This window comes from Glandiceps talaboti, chromosome 2 (assembly GCF_964340395.1).
Source record: "Glandiceps talaboti chromosome 2, keGlaTala1.1, whole genome shotgun sequence".
Classification (NCBI taxonomy): domain Eukaryota; kingdom Metazoa; phylum Hemichordata; class Enteropneusta; family Spengelidae; genus Glandiceps; species Glandiceps talaboti.
In genome coordinates this window covers 29,723,952-29,741,727 of record NC_135550.1, presented here as the reverse complement: position 1 = coordinate 29,741,727, position 17,776 = coordinate 29,723,952, and positions in this window count along the sequence as shown.

Genomic DNA, 17,776 nt, shown 5'->3' with positions numbered 1-17,776 from the left:
TTTTGTTAGATCCGGGTCTTTTTGTCATTTACCTGGCAGTGCTCAGACATAGAGAATGTTGTAGTGTACACAAATTATGCGCATTGCCCGATCTCCTAACGAGTCCACATAATTAGTATTTTTTAAAAATCTATTTAGTCCAAATATGATAGTTTTCAGTCAACCATATCTTAGTTTTAAAAAAAATAATTAAAAGAATAGTTCATTACCCTACATTCAATGATATGTTTAATTACACACTAACTTTATTTCAATTTTCTATCAAAAGTAAAAAACTGTCTTGTCATATGTCCGAAATATCGCGGCTGTACAAATTCAGATTCTGACATCTGCTATAGGCGTTCTACACAACATAAATCGAAGCATGGAAGGTTAAAAGGGGGAAATATTAAAGAAAACTTTACTTGTAGAGGATTAGCCTCGGGGAAGGCTTATATTGTCCATTAGTAAGCCAATCTGGAAAGGTTTCCTCCTAAATGAAAAGAAACTTTTTTAATTAAAAAATTAAAATCCTTCGGTGATGAAATTCAATCTGTTGACGATAGCACGTACTGTACCAAAAGTGTTAAAGCTAGAAAACATAGCAATGCAAGAAATTATTGACTTTATTCATTAACTGAGTAAGGTCATGACGTCATCCATGCACGCGTAACTTCAAAAGTAACCACGAAAATCTTTAATATCCAAGACCACAAGCAGCACAGTGAAAATGGCGCCAATGTCACAACCGAAATATCACCTATGATTTGTTGTGTACTTCCTTCGAATTCATTCCATTGGGTCGTTTACACATGGTTTAAAAATTTGATTAAGGTGGTGCTACAGTATTACGACGTTCGCTGATTTTTAACGACGCCGGGAATTAATAGATTTTGCCCTCGGCCATGGACGAACAACCCGTAACTATGGTAACAGAAATATCACAATATATGATAAAAAAAGCTTTTTTTCTTCAGTTTTCATGTTACATTTTGTAACATGTGTCAAATCCAAACACTTCGACTGGAATGCTGTGGGCTATTCTGAACAACCGGAACTTTGGCCACGAGAAATTGACAAGGCAGTGGCAGTTTTAATTTAGCGTTAAATTTTTATAGATTAGCCTAAAGAACTAAAAAAAACTTGATCTACTTGTTTCATTTAACATTAATAATTAACTGTCTCTAAATATTAGTTACTGCAGCACTTTGAAATGGTTAATACTACTCGAACTCACAAGTGAACTCATGAGTGAAAAACTGGTGAACCTAGGTTAAGTTTCAAATATATAGGTGATTCTGTAAACTGGCGTCAAATTCCATCGATAGAAAAAATTACAAACGTCGCACGAGCACACTATTATGGAAATGGATATTTTCTCTTCAGTACAGAATAATTTCATAGTAATAGAGATTTCGGACCAGAAGGCTATACATATTAAATTATGTTTTTTACAACTTTTTAAATATAAATGTAGCCAAAATCCAAAGTTACCCCATTTACAGTTGTAACGCCAGTGTGTACGTAGAAAACATCGAGAAATAGACTAGTTGAAATCATTACCAAACAGGGTAACAGAAAGACCGATTTCGTGAAGCAAAGTTTTGCCAAAACTGGATCTCTGACAAAAATGTAGTCGATTAATGAAACAGAAAATGGATATCGTTCTTGATTGAACTTTGCCTTACGTATAGTCGGGAATATGGATGCAAACATTTCTACAACAATACATTGAATGCATCTCATGGCGCTGAGAGCCAAAAAAATGACAAAATGTTGAATGCTGTGCATGTATTGGCATATTACCGCTCTGTCCTTTTTGGCCCGGGAGAAGTATTATTAGCTTCCATTCACTGAAATATCTTATTTAGCCGTTATTACCCCTTAAACGTTATATGCTCTTCTTGCACCTGCGTCTCAACAGATAGCATCGCGCCGCCACTTCACAACAGTCAAATTCACCCAACCATCCTCTCAGCAAAGTGGAAAGGGTTTTGTCCCCGTGCTTTTCTTCACTTCCGACTAATTAATAGCTCGATCTAGCAATTTTGGGATCGAAGAGAAAAGAGAATTTTCAACGGATACTGTTGCAAAATAGAGATCCGGCTAGGGTTCTTAGTTTAAAGCTGATTCGGGAAAGAGGTTGAGTCTTAATAATCTTCTTAGGCGGAGGAAAAAGGCCATGGGCTAAAATCTGTGACGAGCTAAAGAGGGGGCTGAATACCATGGAATGATATTTACTTTGTATCGAAATACGACATTAAATGATACTTGATGAATAGGGTTAACCTATCGTCTGACAGACCTCTTTTAACCAAATGATCTTATAACGCAAAAATGATGAAGTGCAGTAACTGGCGACTAGTAATTGGCCATTCGACACCATCATGTTCAGTCGTGTCCTTATTCTCTTGCTTTAAAGCTGTCCGACAAGCCTATGATACATCAGTTTACGGGTATTCGTAGTTCGTTACGTCAATCTGAATCCAAGTTTGATGAACTGTCAACGGATACGTTATATGTACTACGTGTATGTCAATTCGAATCCAAGACACACAACGCCATTTTACGTACTATGCTTAGTGATCTAAAAACTAACGTATAACTGATTATAGGCCTATAGATTCAAGTGACTGTATTTGAGGCATAAAGATTACCGATATTTTTGGACAAAAAATGGATTGTACGAATCAGTGTTTAATACAAAATTCAGTTTAACTATATTCATTTCTTTGTTTCCTTCCAAATCGTCTTTTTGGTCATTTGTGAATGAATAGATTTCAACTGTAACACTGTACTAACATGTTACACTGTAGCCAATGAGACAATTGACTTCGTATTAATTCTGATTACTAGTACTTCACAGTAATGACATGGAAAATAACATAAAGGGAAATCTACGGTCAAATATGAATTACAGAATAAACTTTAAGACATCACACATAACTAAAGATGTCCCGTTGCCAGATTTCTATGTACAAAGCGTACACAATATATTACATATGATAGGTCTGAATTCTAGAAAAAAACACCAATATTTTTTTTAAAATCTGTTCGGTTAAGGGAGCTGAAAAATCAGTGAGGGGGATGATGGAGGCGAAGAAAAGAACAGTTTTCTCAGTATGCACAAACGCCACCCCGCTCGAAGAAAATATAGGCCCCAATCCTATTACTGTTGTATTTGAGTTTATCTCAGGCACTTTTCACTCGTATCGCTTCCGATAACTATCAAGTAACACGACAGGTCTACATTTATAAGATAGTAACTGTATTTTGCCATCGCTACATTACTTTATTATGATCGAGATAATTTTGGTCTTTCTGTAGATACACCATTATACGGTGGTGAAATGTCGTCTATGTCCTGCCAATTAAGATTCATATCATTCAGCAGCTGTCTGTAAATTTGTCATGCAGCAGCGACAGCCAGCTACTCAGTTTAACCTTGGTACCACCATTGTCAACTACGAAAACTTTATTGGCAAGCTATTTCTTCACTTTGAAAAATGGGCAATACTTGTAGATTTTCAAGATAACTCTCTTCCATTTTTTAGAGTCGTTGAAATAAAGGTGCGAAAATGGTTCGGTAATGTTCGGACCACAACAGCAGTAACAAATGGTACAGTTTTATTCCACCAAGTGGACTCAATTTATTCTCAGCATCAAGAACTACCGACAATGACCTGGCGATGAATGTTTACATCAACGAACCAGGGTGCTATAATACGTGTATAGCGGTAAAAATTGTAGTTTGTTGGTGAAAAGCGCTATAAACTCCGAAATTCTGTGTGACAGTGTGAAAATTTGAAATTCAATGTGATAGATGAATGTCATTGAATGGCTTCTAGTGTCCTAATATGTGACAACTGTGAATATATATCTGTAGAACCGCCTTTACAAACCCATCTAATTAAACCTAATGACAATTTTAAAAGCGTCATTAAAAAGCTGTAAATCATTACGAGGGAAAAATCAGTTTGGTGTTTTTGTTAAACGTACATTTAACTGGTTTTTAATAACTACTGTACTGAAAGTGTTTACGGTCATTATAATAATCACTTGAATGTCCCATCGCTAAAGTAAAGTAAAGTACATTTGACTGAGCCAGACTCGACACGGTGTATATATACGACATTTCATCATACAGGCTCTTGTCTCGAGCTCGGGCAGTCAATGACTGTAGTGCGTGGGGGGGGGGATCTAGGTACTCGACATCTACCACTATCCGAATTCTAGTCGTCTTTAAAATGATGTGATCACGTTTATAGGTTGATGTCCACTTGGACGGCACGGTGCAGTATCTTTCAGCTTTTTGTGGGGAAGATGTTGTCCAGCTGCAACTTTCATGAACTGTGCGTTTTGTCAGTGCATATGCATATTTTAAAAAGAATTCAATTACTTTTTGAAGGTCATACCGAAGCGAAACAAGGGATCAGTTAATAAGATTTTCCACATCACCACACTCGATTGACTGTATAGAATCAAAATGTAAAAAGTCGCATGCTTAACACGGACCTGTTTTGCTGTCGTCTTTTTATCAACAGTTTAACCCGGACAGAGATAAAAATCTGCTCGATTAGACGCTCGATTCAGGAAACTGAAAAAGGAACATCGACGACACTTTGTGTTGCTATGACCTGGCTATGATGAGAATTTGTCAGAGACTGGCCTTGAGATGTCGTATTGTTGGAAATGTCACAAGCTAAGGAAGATTAACTTTTCGTATCTAGTCCCGAGGCAAGACCTAAGGCATGTAGGTTTATTGGTGACAGGGAGTCTGATTTCTACGTAGAGTAAGTCTCCTGCCTATTGTGGCCGAATTCCTATGGGAAAACAGATGCTATGTGATAAACGAATATCATCCATGCGGCAGAAAATGTCATACTCGCAGCACGCCTCTTTGGTTTAAACAAAAAAACACTTACTGATTGTCTTGTGCTATAAATCATTCCAACATCATCATATTGTTACATTATATCTTTCTCCAGTAATGTACCATAAATACCGTATTCCTTGGAATGGTATGTCCTCATATCTAACATTAAGGTATATCCTCCAGTTTCTTTAGGTATAGGGTAAGTGTGATTTTGATCAAACTGGGATAAAGCGGCTATTAAGACAAAGGCTAGTACAATAAAAGATGATACAAATGTTGACACGTTAAAAATATACATTCACCTTCATTGTCATTCAACTTCTTAAAACCTAAATAACGACGAAAAAAAATAACATTCCTTTAAATAGTCTCCAAATTCCGTTTTCCCCTTTCAAACACAATCTACAAACGATATCAACCAAGTGTACACATTACTCATTCAATAATATGTGATTCAACTCTTGTACAATATCTCTTGAAGCATTTCAGTAAAAGGCAGACATGACTATAGATTTGACATAGCATGATGACATACATGATACTTTATTATTACATTGACTATATATTGACCAAATATAGTGAATGTAAAGGAGTTTATTAATAGAGTTCCCAACGTTTTCAATTGTTTAAAAGTTTTCCATTGATGGGGTATAACAAACTATTGATGAGTTTTCTTTTCATACTCTCAAACTTTCCTACAACTTAACCGTTAGTGTTGCAAACCTATTCCGGTTCATTTTAAAGTCCTGTACAAGGCAACCTTTATTATACAAAGACTACGAGGTGTGCTACGCAGACAGGGGTATGCTAATCTGTCTTTATCAATCAATCAATCAATCAATCAATCAATCAATCAATCAATCAATCAATCAATCAATCAATCAATCATGGAAAGCAAAATATGTTAAATTACAGAGGTTTTATTATGATGGAGTATATGAAATATGAAATAAAAATAACATATGTCACAATCTCTGTGTCGTAAAAATTGCGGGATAAATATGGTTGTCATGTTGATAGTCTGCTTGAAGATACCACAGAATGATACTTATCCGTTGGAAGTAAAACTGCCGTGTATCATTTTCTGTAATCCGTGATGACTGTTGTTAAAAAAGAAAACAAACCCTTCTATTTGTATTTGTGTGTTGAAAACTAGTCATCGCATTTGCAACAATAAAAATAGTATCATCTTTACTACAAATTAGAAAACAACACCACCTAACCTCCAACTTATTGTTTACTATGTTTTTTTTTGAAAACAGAAAGTACAAACTACTATGCAGGGGTGAAGGGAGTATTATTGTCACCCATCTTGATGTGACACTTATCGGGCACATGAAGTTTTGGCAGTTCCATTTATATTTCAACAAAATAGTTCCAATAAAATGGTCTACTTTTCTGTCATATTTTTGGTCATTTCGACCAAGTCTTAGACATCAATCATATAATTAGATGATATTTTGATTAAAAACTTGACATTAAAGTTATCACATTAACTGAAAAGTCAGGTGTGTGTAGTATTTACATAATTATTTGTTATAATAAAAATCAAAATGATAAGAAAACTTAAAATATCATATAATTTTAAGTATTAAGCCAAGATTACATATCCCATTTTCTACACTCTTTCCCTTATCTTTGCTACGAGCACATATCAATTCCCAAATAGAAAGTGGAAACCTAAACACATTTCGTCATCGCAGATTATTTCAGAGATCTTCAATTTAATGATAATTTGACTAAAACATTTGTTCTTTAAGCTATAATCATTCCAGTGGAATAAAATACGAAACTTGATACTCATGTATATCAGTCTGTTGTCAGTGGCTGCGTAGTCTAGCCATGTGTTTCTTGGCAAACAACAATTGCAGACAATTCGCTTTACACTGTATTAAACATTGTGAAGTAGTCCCTTAAAGTTTTGGATGCAGTGTACTACTGTTTCTCTTTATGATAGTGTGTGTTTTTATGCGATAATGTATCACATTTTTGCCGAAGATGTGTTTTCTTTGTACGTACTAGTATATAAAGCCGTATAATTATACAACAATAACTGTAGTGTCTATATGCCAAATAGGTATACATAAATATACATTCAGTTTTCAAAGAGTCATCAGAGATTTACAAAGCACCGGAAACGAGGTTAACGAGAGCGTGACTTAGTGGTGAAGTGTGTGGGTGACGTATTTATATATGTTGAAGGTAACAAGCATTGATAGTTTTTGATATGATAATAACAACATGTAAGTTGTGTTACATATAGATAGGAAACCACGCACGGTGACCAACACTGCAATTGGAGACTAACTAACTAACTAACTAACTAACTAACAGGCAGTCAGACAGACAGACAGACAGACAGACAGACAGACAGACAGACAGACAGACAGACAGACAGACAGACAGACAGACAGACAGACAGACAGACGGACGGACGGACGGACGGACAGACAGACAGGCAGACACAATACATACTTTGATAACTTTGAGAAATATAAATGTATTCTGGCCATAGAAATGTTTGATTGGTACATTTTAACAACATTTAAGAAATGGTTAAAGTCAATAACTATGACACTATTTGGTCTTCTCATTGTTATGTCTATCATCAAAATGCTAACGTTTTTGGTTTTTTCAGGAACAACATTGTCAAACTGTAAGAATAGTCGAATGTCAGGTACTTTGTACGACAATGGAAAAAAACATAGGAGAGACCAACAAGATGACGGTGTTAGTTTCAGAATAAGAAATCTATTTAGAATAACAAGACTGGTTTAGAAATTCGATAGATAGTACACACTGTTATTAACCTTCCTTTTTCCAGTTCTAAACTGAGAAAGGACGGCATGCCCAAGATGAAGTTATGCCTTAGCAAGCCAAGAGACAATTCTTGCATCATGTTGTCCTATTAGGAATTTCCGTCCAGATATTGTGCAAGATGATACTATTTCTTGGAGATTTTTAAAACGTTCTTAGGTTGAATGGAGTTTTACATTTCGGTGTTCAGTTTCAAGGTCATGATTTAGGAATCCTTGATTTACTGAAAATTCAAATAAGCTATTCCATCTCTACGTTGCTGTAGTAGTCCGAAACATTATAGCAGAATACATATCGTAAACCAACCAAGTTAAGAGGGGAACGGTGGACGAATGGCAAGATTAAACAAACGTGGCGTGGGAAACTTTATTTACTCACAATGACATAGAATATAATGAAATAGAAGAGATGAGAGAAGGTGGGCAAATGACTGAACGGTAATCATAATGACAGTAGGTGAATAGTAGTTAGCTACATGGTATGGAGGACCACTGACATGTATAATAAAGAATACTTGCAATATGGATAGTGTAGAATGCAATGAAGTGTACAGATTGGTGGCAGAAATATTTATTTGTTCCAACGTCCATCAAGACTGATGAATACAATTGGTATACGTGGAACTTTGGAACTTATTATCCCCTGTACGTGTATAAACGTTTGTATTCCTTTAAAGTCTAGATCAATAGTATTAAGTTGTTGGGTTTATGCCCAGTCGTATTTGTATCTATGTCGGAAGGAGTAACTGACTCAACATTTCCACTGTCGTAATAAGCCGAATTCTTTGAAAATATTGAAATTGTTGAAATGTATATTGACATGATAAAAGAATGGTGATCTATGCAAATAATCTAATGGGCTTTTTAAAAATGCAATTTACATAACTTACGTATATCGAAATAACACGTCTGGCGCGAGGAACGCATATCGAAATATCACGTCTGCCGCGAGGAACGACACCACTTACCGTTGGAAATTTCAAAAGAAAAAGGGGTCGCTGACAGACTAAGGTTCCGGGATGATAATGGTTCATCAAAGAGAATGTATTTTTCTATTTGTATCAGTACATTAATAAAAACGTGTACAGCTCGGAAGTTCCATATGTTCGTTTCCCCCAGTGTCTTGTACGGCCTTGCACGACTTCCGAGCGCACTGCTGCAGATTAAACCGTATACGTAGTAGATTTGGAGACACGTTGAGAACAGTATTCCCAGCAGACAGGGTGAACAGTATGCCTAGAGGTGTTCGCATTTAGCAACACACACGACACGAATCTCCATCCCTGTGGTAAACAGCAGGTTACTACATAGACGTCGTGTGACATGCAGTGAAATCTTCCTTCCGACGAAAAGGCGAACAATGACAACGAAATGAAAATATCTGCCGTAATTTCCGCATCTATTCTTCGTGAAAATTAGTCTGCACTTCAACACACGTAAAGGCTAATACATTCTTTTGAATTGATGCCCGCTCATAAATAGACCAAACTTTGCACATTTAGAGGCTTTCAAACACGTCATGCTAAAAGTGCAACGATATGAGCCTCTTTAGGTGGTTGACAGTACCAATGGCGTCAAAACGCTGTGTCAGTTTATGACAAGACAGAGTAATATAGGACGACTACATTAGATACGAGCATATCATCCAGAGATACAGTTAGCCAACTTTAATACACTTATAAATCAAATAGCAAATTCATAGCCTTTAACATATGGTGACGCGTACAGTGTTTCTGTTTTGTGATCACATGCAATCATGTTACATCGTTTTGCACCCCCCAACCCCCCGTCTCAACATTACGGTGATTGCCATGTATGTGTTTTTTCTTCATATTTTCCTACTGTTACAGTCATTGTCCAGTCACGTCCATCCGAAACCTTGGACTAAAAAGGCATTTCTAGAGTAAATATAACCAGACTGTGTTCAATTCACTTTAATTTGGTCTCATTTTGTTTTGTTTTTCGGACATGGATTACCTGTAAGGGTTACCGTTAATACCCTTATTTTCTTGTTTAACTTTTAGTGCAAAGGTTGGCCTATTACAAAAGTTGACCTATTACAGCTAAAATGACGTTGGTTTGGCGTTTAATTGATGTAACATGACATTTTTACACACACTCAGACAACTTCTAATGCAAAAGAAACAATTACATAAGTGCCGTGCACACTTGGATGAAGAAATAGTCAAGTTGAAATGTTGATCATCCAGTTAGCAAATAAACACATTGAAGCCATTAAAATCATCAAGTCCATGTGTAATGTTTTCATTTGAAGCCTGTTTTTACTGAACTGTGAAAGAATAGCAATGCTTATCACTGTTCAATGTGAGTGGGCAAACGATCATGCTGTGTCTCTGTTATTGTTAGTTTAGAGTTGAAATGTGTCTGTCTTTGTGTCAAAAACGTAATGTCCCATGAGTGAAACACCAAGCCAACATCATTCTAGCTGTAATATCCCATGAGTGAAACACCAAGCCAACATCATTTTAGCTGTAATGTCCCATTAGTGAAACACCAAGCCTAAATCGTTTTAGCTGTAAAATCACATGAGTAAAACACCAAGCTTACATCGTTTTAGCTGTAATGTCCCATAAGTGAACATTTTAGCTGTAATGTCCCATTAGTGAAATACAAAACCTACATCGTTTTAGCTGTAATGTCCCATGAGTGAAACACCAAGCCTACATCATTTCTATTGTAGTTTATAGTGTGTTTGTATCAACACAACTACTTACACAGCGGGAAGAGACAACATCGAGAATAAAAATATGGCTATGAATAATAGTTTGCTTTATCAACTTTCATGTGTCTAGCTTGAACGCATTTCAACATGATATTATTTTCCATGTTCTGTGAATTTCTTTGTATACATATATTCTGTCTACATATGTTTTACTTTCCATGTGTGGTACTATTTATCTGGGGAAATAAAATCTGTCACACTATACCATACATCACATTAAATTATTCTTAGAATTCAGTTTTACGACAGTTTCACAATTCTAACAGGAATGTGGACAATTACTGACATCTTGTTATACTAAGTCTTGTGTAAAAAATGAATAACTTAGTGATGAGTTTTGTCAAAATTATTGTATGTGCCAACCTACAAATGTACAGAATGTACTAAAATTAATGGTGAAACAGTGATGTGAAATTGCATACAAAAACATTAGCATGCACACAACACTGTTGTTGAAAATAAAGACACGTGGCTTGGAAACCACACTGTCCTCACAGTAAATGAACGGCGTGGGATGTCTTGGATTATAGGTGTTGGTTCTTGGATTACATATCAAAACATTCATTTTGGACTATAACACGATAGAACTTCTATTCATACGTCTCATCAGGTGTTTGTGGTTTATAAGGACGTAAATCTATTCAATGAGTTATTTTACCACGTCCTTTTTAATTGTATATGCCTGGAATTCCTTACATGATGTAGAACTGCGGGAAGTATCGATTGCGTTCACGTTAACTTCTTGTGATATACTGATTTTCACACTGTTAAGAGACGTCCAACTGTTACGGTCTCATAACGTCACAGAGACTAATAGCTATCAGGAGTTAGAGTCAGATAAACAAGTCTTCGCAGAACACACACGCCCTCAGTTTATTTCTGTTTTACAAATGGATGACATTTATTTATTTGGGTTAAATTTTGATTTAAATGTGGCCCTTGAAGGTAAAGACCAGGGTCGAATACAACGACACTCACTAGTAGAAAGGACATAATTGATACATGTTATTTGGGATAGTTACGTGATGGAGTCTCTATGCATTGTTGCTTTTGAGTTATACAGTAAATATTGATTGTTGGCCACAAATATGCAGTGGCCGTCATTCAATCAAATTAGAATATTATTAAATATTGCATTTTAGATAAATGATGTGTTACGGACTGATGCAGCCCATTGTAATAGATCCTGGGGCGGGGGTTAAAACAACGACAGTGCAATGATGGGGGTGGGGGGTGGGTATGGGTATGATAGACGTTGGAGTTATTCTGTAGAGATAAAAAGATGATGATGATGATGATGGTGGTGGTGGTGGTGGTGGTGATGATGATGATAATGATGATGATGGTGGTGGTGGTGGTGGTGGTGGTGGTGGTGGTGATGACGACGATGGTAACTGAGGAGATTGGTAATCTGCCAAAGTGTTACATCCGATTCCTTTAAACGACATTGAATCCAAATGGCATCAGGTACTTGCAACTTTGATTTAATGTGATTCTGGGTTATCGATAGCATTGAACTTATCGATGCAGTATTCAACTGATACGGTGATCATTTGATCAGGTACAGTACAACAGCAACAATAACAAATTACACAATTAAGACAAACACCTTTACATTTGTAGATTAAAAATCTCATTATGTCATCAATATATTTATTTGCTTTGTTATTTGATAGACTTCCATATAAAAATAAGCTTAGGTCATCAACTTGGAGTCGTATCAGGCGATTGGAAGTTTTGACAAAAATATCAACAACTTATGTCCTTCACTATCTTATTATCTCTGCTGTGTCTGAAGAAGCGCAGCTGAACAAAAATACCATTCATTTGTCAAACATTCCAGAAACCCCAGATTCTCATACCTCCATTGTTTATAATACAACGACAGGAATACAACTGACCTCTACAATCACTTAACCTAGAACTAAAGAATTACACCAATACATTTGTTGAATCAGTACTTTTACAAATTTCCAAGTGAAATATAAACCCCAGTTACTGAATAGTAATGGACGTCATGGACTAGAGAAGATGTAGCATGGCATGACATGTAAAATAAAACCTCCTAGCCGGATGTCTTCAACCGTGTCCAGACCTGTCGCCACCGCCACGTTTGGTTTGGAGCAAAATATCGACACGCCGCGGGTATCTGTTAAATCAAGACCCGTACAGGGAAACAGCTGATAATGTATTTTGTTACAATATTCAGGCGTATATACAATCATATTTTTGCTTCTCTTTCTAATGATATTTCGAATTGTGTAATCCATTAAATCGTGAATCCCCAATATTGTGTTAGACCACAGGGGACCAGGCTAAATTGGTTGTTTTGTTTACCACCAACAAATGAACACGTCAACAATGAAATACACATTACAATACAAAAATACTCAAATAAACAACATAATTTATAACAAATGTTTCCAACGTTTATTGGAGTCGATTAATTAAGAAATAGTCACTCTTTTACAACCCCACCCTGCGACAAAGTAAATCGGAGTTTTGTAACGGAGTGGCGATTCAGACATTTGTTTCGTAGGATCAGATATAATTGGTATGCTGTGTTGTTCATGTCCGTATATTTGTAAGTGCTGATGTATATTTCTTAATTAATTGTTGACGTGTTTATTTGTTACTAGGTAATCAAAACCACCAAATTCACCATGGACCCACTGTGGTCTGACACTTTACATACTCCTTCATGCATATACATCCATTATCATTTTAGCGTGTATTCCAGTTATTCTAGCAGTATACCTTTAATACCTTATAATTCTAGCAGTATACCTTATAAAATAGAGTATTTCAGTATCAGCTGATACGTTTGATGGACAGACATTTAAGATGCTAGTGTCATGACTGACAGCATTTTCATCAAAGTTGACTGTAAGCTGTGCTTACAGCATTTGCTTGACAGTATAAATGTTTCTTTAGCGACTGGAAAAACTCGGAACTAAAATTACTTCCTGCATTTCCCGTGAAAGATTAAATTTTGTTGTACATGTACACCTGCTTCCTGTTGCTATGGAAAGAGATACCTTTGAAGGAGATCGAACGCCAACGACGTCGACACATCGGCGTTGCCAACATGCGCCCTCAACGCAACAACTACTATGTCAATCACTATTCGTTTTTAAGCACACACACACACACACGCCATGATCCTTTAACCCACCTAATAACGTACGATTGTTATTATCAAACACTCGAATATTTTTGTTGGCAAAAGACAGGCATGGCTCAATTAAAATATAGAATTTTTAGCCTGTATTTACGATAAATAGCTTTTGTAGAAAGTGTTTGAAACACAGAAAAGTTGGCACATGGGAGACGAGGGGTAATCAAGACAAGTTTTGGCTGAAGGAAGACATTGGGTAAAACGGACGAGAACACTGGGTTGATGGTGCAAGACAAGTTTGGCTGATGGGAGGCAATGGGTAATGAAGTTTGGTAGTTGGGCATTTTTTTAAAACCAGAGCTTATTTTTCTTGTGCGTCTTGGACGGTGCCGTAAAAGAGGCTGAGGTTTACGATGATGCCAGTTCAAGCAGTTGGATGGGGTAATGCAAGACAAGAAAGATGGGCTTGTTGGGAGACGGGTGTTGCAAGAAGGCGAGGGGTAAGGCAAGACAAGAATGTTGGGCTGTCGGGAGGTGATTGGTGCAAGAGAAATTGAGCAAGTGGAGGACATTGTGTAAAGCACGATAAGAACACCAGACTGACAAGAACATTTGGCTGATCAAATGGGTGATGGAAGGTGAGAATATTGGGCAGATGGGAAACAGGCAGGCAATGGTACAAGACAAGTTTGCGTGATGGGAGGCAAGAGGTAATGCAAGACAAAGTTGGCTGTTGGGAGACAAGAAGACATGAGGTGAGACAAGAAAGTTGGACTGGTGGGAAGCAAGGGCAATGAAAGACCAGAAAGTTAGCTGTTGGTAGACAAAAGCAGTGGGCTGATACAAGTCAAGAAAGTTTGGCTGTTGGGAGGTGAGGGATAATGCAAAACAAGGTTTGGCCATTGGGAGGTGAGGGACAATGTAAAACAAAGTTTGGCCAGTGAGAGGTAATGTAAGACAAGAAAGTTGGGCTGGAGGGAGCTGAAGGGTAATGCAAGACAAGAAAGTTGGGCCAGTGGGAGGCGAGTACTGCATGGCAAGTTGAGCAGATCACAGACAAGGATTTCTTCCTTGTCTGTGTGAGCAGATGGAATACATTCTGCAAAGTAAGAAGATAACATTAGGCTGATAGGACAGCTAGGCAATGGAATATGACATCATCGGTCTGATGGGAGATATGTAACAGAAGACAAGAACATTGGGATTATGATATGGGTAATACAAGACAAGGCTAATGGGGGATAAATGGTAATCAATGACATGCAATTGGAAGATATTGGACTGATGGAAGCCGAGATAAAGGAAACAAGTTGGTCTAATGGAAGAGGGTAGGTACTGAAAGTCCCAGCAAAACAAGTTGGGCTTTATGAGAGGTGTTGTGTAATGCAAGGCATACGAAGGTACTGCAAGAACAGGGCTAATACAAGATATTAAAGTTGGACCATTGGGAGACATTGGGTAATGCATGTTTTTGTCACCAATAGTATACTGCGATTATCAAGCAGGTATCTTCACCACATGACTTCAACCATTCATATAAAGTTATAACACATGTCAACAACAGCCACATGTTGGCATTATCACTGCCAATGCAATGGCAAACCAAAATGAACATAAAGTACCAGCACGCCATCCTGTGTAGTGGGCAAAATTGAGCTTATAAAAGGTTGTTACTGATGAAATATTTCATAATGTGTTCAAATTACGCATACAAGCAATATGTAATGAACAGGCTTGTTGTTCTAGACAACAAAGCTCATATTTGCACAAATTCATGCGAGTCATTTAATATTTTTGACTGAAGGAACTAAGTTTGAGACATTCTACTTGCCTCATAGAAGTATTACAACATCCTCATAGAAATTTACACAATTCAAGTCACTTTAAAGACATCAAAGTCTTGTTTACCAGTACATATGACAACTGACGTAAGATTATGGAATACAAGTTAGTTTTCACCAGTACAGATAAATTCAATCCACCTCATTCAAGGATAAAATAAATTATAACACTCCTGAATGTAACTTTGATTAATCAGTTTGAACATACAATAATACAGCTGGTACAGTTCTAAGAACAATCTGCTGTGGGATATAATACTCCAGGTCATACTTTACTTTCCTCAATATCATGGATGTCATTATTCAGTCAAATGACATTAAATGAAGACACTTAGTTTAGGTAAAAATGCTGTCCTAGATAATCAGCATGTACTGCTATGAAAGGTCCTGGGTCAAGATCATATTTCTACAGAATCTGAAATATATTTATGAGGGACAAGGTTTTACTTTAAACCTGCACTAGCTGCAATTGAAATCGTAATTGCCACTGAGGGTGTTGATTTTCAGGTGCGGACACAAAATCAATTTGATTTGATTTATGGTGTATACAACTACAAAAAAGAATGTAGACCAACAGGTGGTGCAATACTCTTCATAGTGTACAATATTATGAATAAATTATTGTACCTAATAAAACATTTTCTAAAAAACTAAAATTGTTGCAGCTAGTACAGCTTTAAAAATTATTTGAAAATTTATAAAAGCAACTAACTACAGTTGTGATTCACTTTATTCAAGGAACAGTGTGTGTGTCACTGTTGATGATAATAAAATACCGCCAACGGAAGTCAAAACTTACAAATTACTAACGACTAATTATATAATTTCACACTTGAATAGTAGATGTAATGAATAGAGGAGTGTACAAGTATGACAGAAGACAAGGCATGACAAACTGTTTATTGAGAAATTTAAACAATGTCTCACCTCTTCAAAATGAAGTTTACTTTCACTTTATTCTGAAATTCACTACTTCATTTGCCTATTCTGGCCATATCTCTTTATAAAATATTAAATCAATAGTTATGAAATCTTGGGACTGTAAGCTTGACTGTATAAATCTAATAATAACTGTTATTTAAAATCATGTAGAAGTTCATAAACATCTAGTTCTTCAATAGGGTGTTTATCTCTACAATTGATTTCTATGTTTGACTGTTGTACTAGACTGAATGATTCACTGTTGTTGACACTCCTATTACAATGACCAGAATAAATGACAAACAACGATTCAGTCTACATTATTAACTTATAAAAAAAACTTGAGCATGTTTTCCTAGTTGAAAAATCAATGTGAAACAGTATAGAGTAAGTCTGTGTTTGTAACTCAAATTACAAAAAGTAAAAAAATGTGTAAAAAGTTTATTATTATTGTACGTACAAACATTTTATACAAGGTCCAGCCTGAAGATTGACCAGCCCCGGGCCGCTGGGTCGGCGTTAATTTCAAGCCCTGTACATTTAATTATTTGTAATTTATTTAGTACAAACTATAACTCGACATATGTTGTATCACATTGTATTTTTTTCAAGCAGAAAAACATAGTTCAGTTATTTCATTAATTAAAAGTGCAAAAAATGAATACCAAATTCTCGTCCACATGGCCATTTTTAATCATTTGTCTAAAACAAGTTGTTAAGGATACAAAGACAATTCTTCCTGTCTGATGACATGCATACTGAGGTACTACTTTGTTACTAAAGAAAGCGTTTATAATACACAATATGGTCAAAGTTTCAAACTGAAGTATGTGAACTCCTGAGATATCATACTAAAAACTGAATAAACTTCACCATATTGCCTTTCAATGCATACAGAATATGTACTCAGCATTTTAAGCAAGAACTTCCCTTGCATCTTAAATTTTAAATTAACTACTTAATTTATTTCATTTATAAATCAATTTTGTATGTTTTTTACAGATAATAGTACAAAAAGATGTCTTCTAATAACGTAGTAAGCTTGAAGACACAACACTGGTAAACAACATAGTTAATACAGGTTTACTGGATAAAATACAATAATGGTATTTAGTATATAAGGTGGGATACTCCATATAAAGGTGGTAGAATGGGGAAACCATAACCATGTACATATTTGGTTATGAGGATGCATAAAACAGAAATTAGATTGATTGGAACATTGACATCTAGAATAATTGCTGATATAGAATACATAGAACAGAATAATAGATTTGTGAATGTCAACATTTCTCAGGTTGGCCTTTAGAAATGATCTTCCTAAATGCAAAGAATTCAAGCTTTTTCTTTCCCAGAAATGTACTAATATTTATAAGTAAACCCATCAAGGCAGCACTTCAGTATTTAATATAAGATGACTGTATTGAATAAACCTGTAAGGTCTGCATAACTGTAGATAAATTGAAGGTAAACAAACCCCGT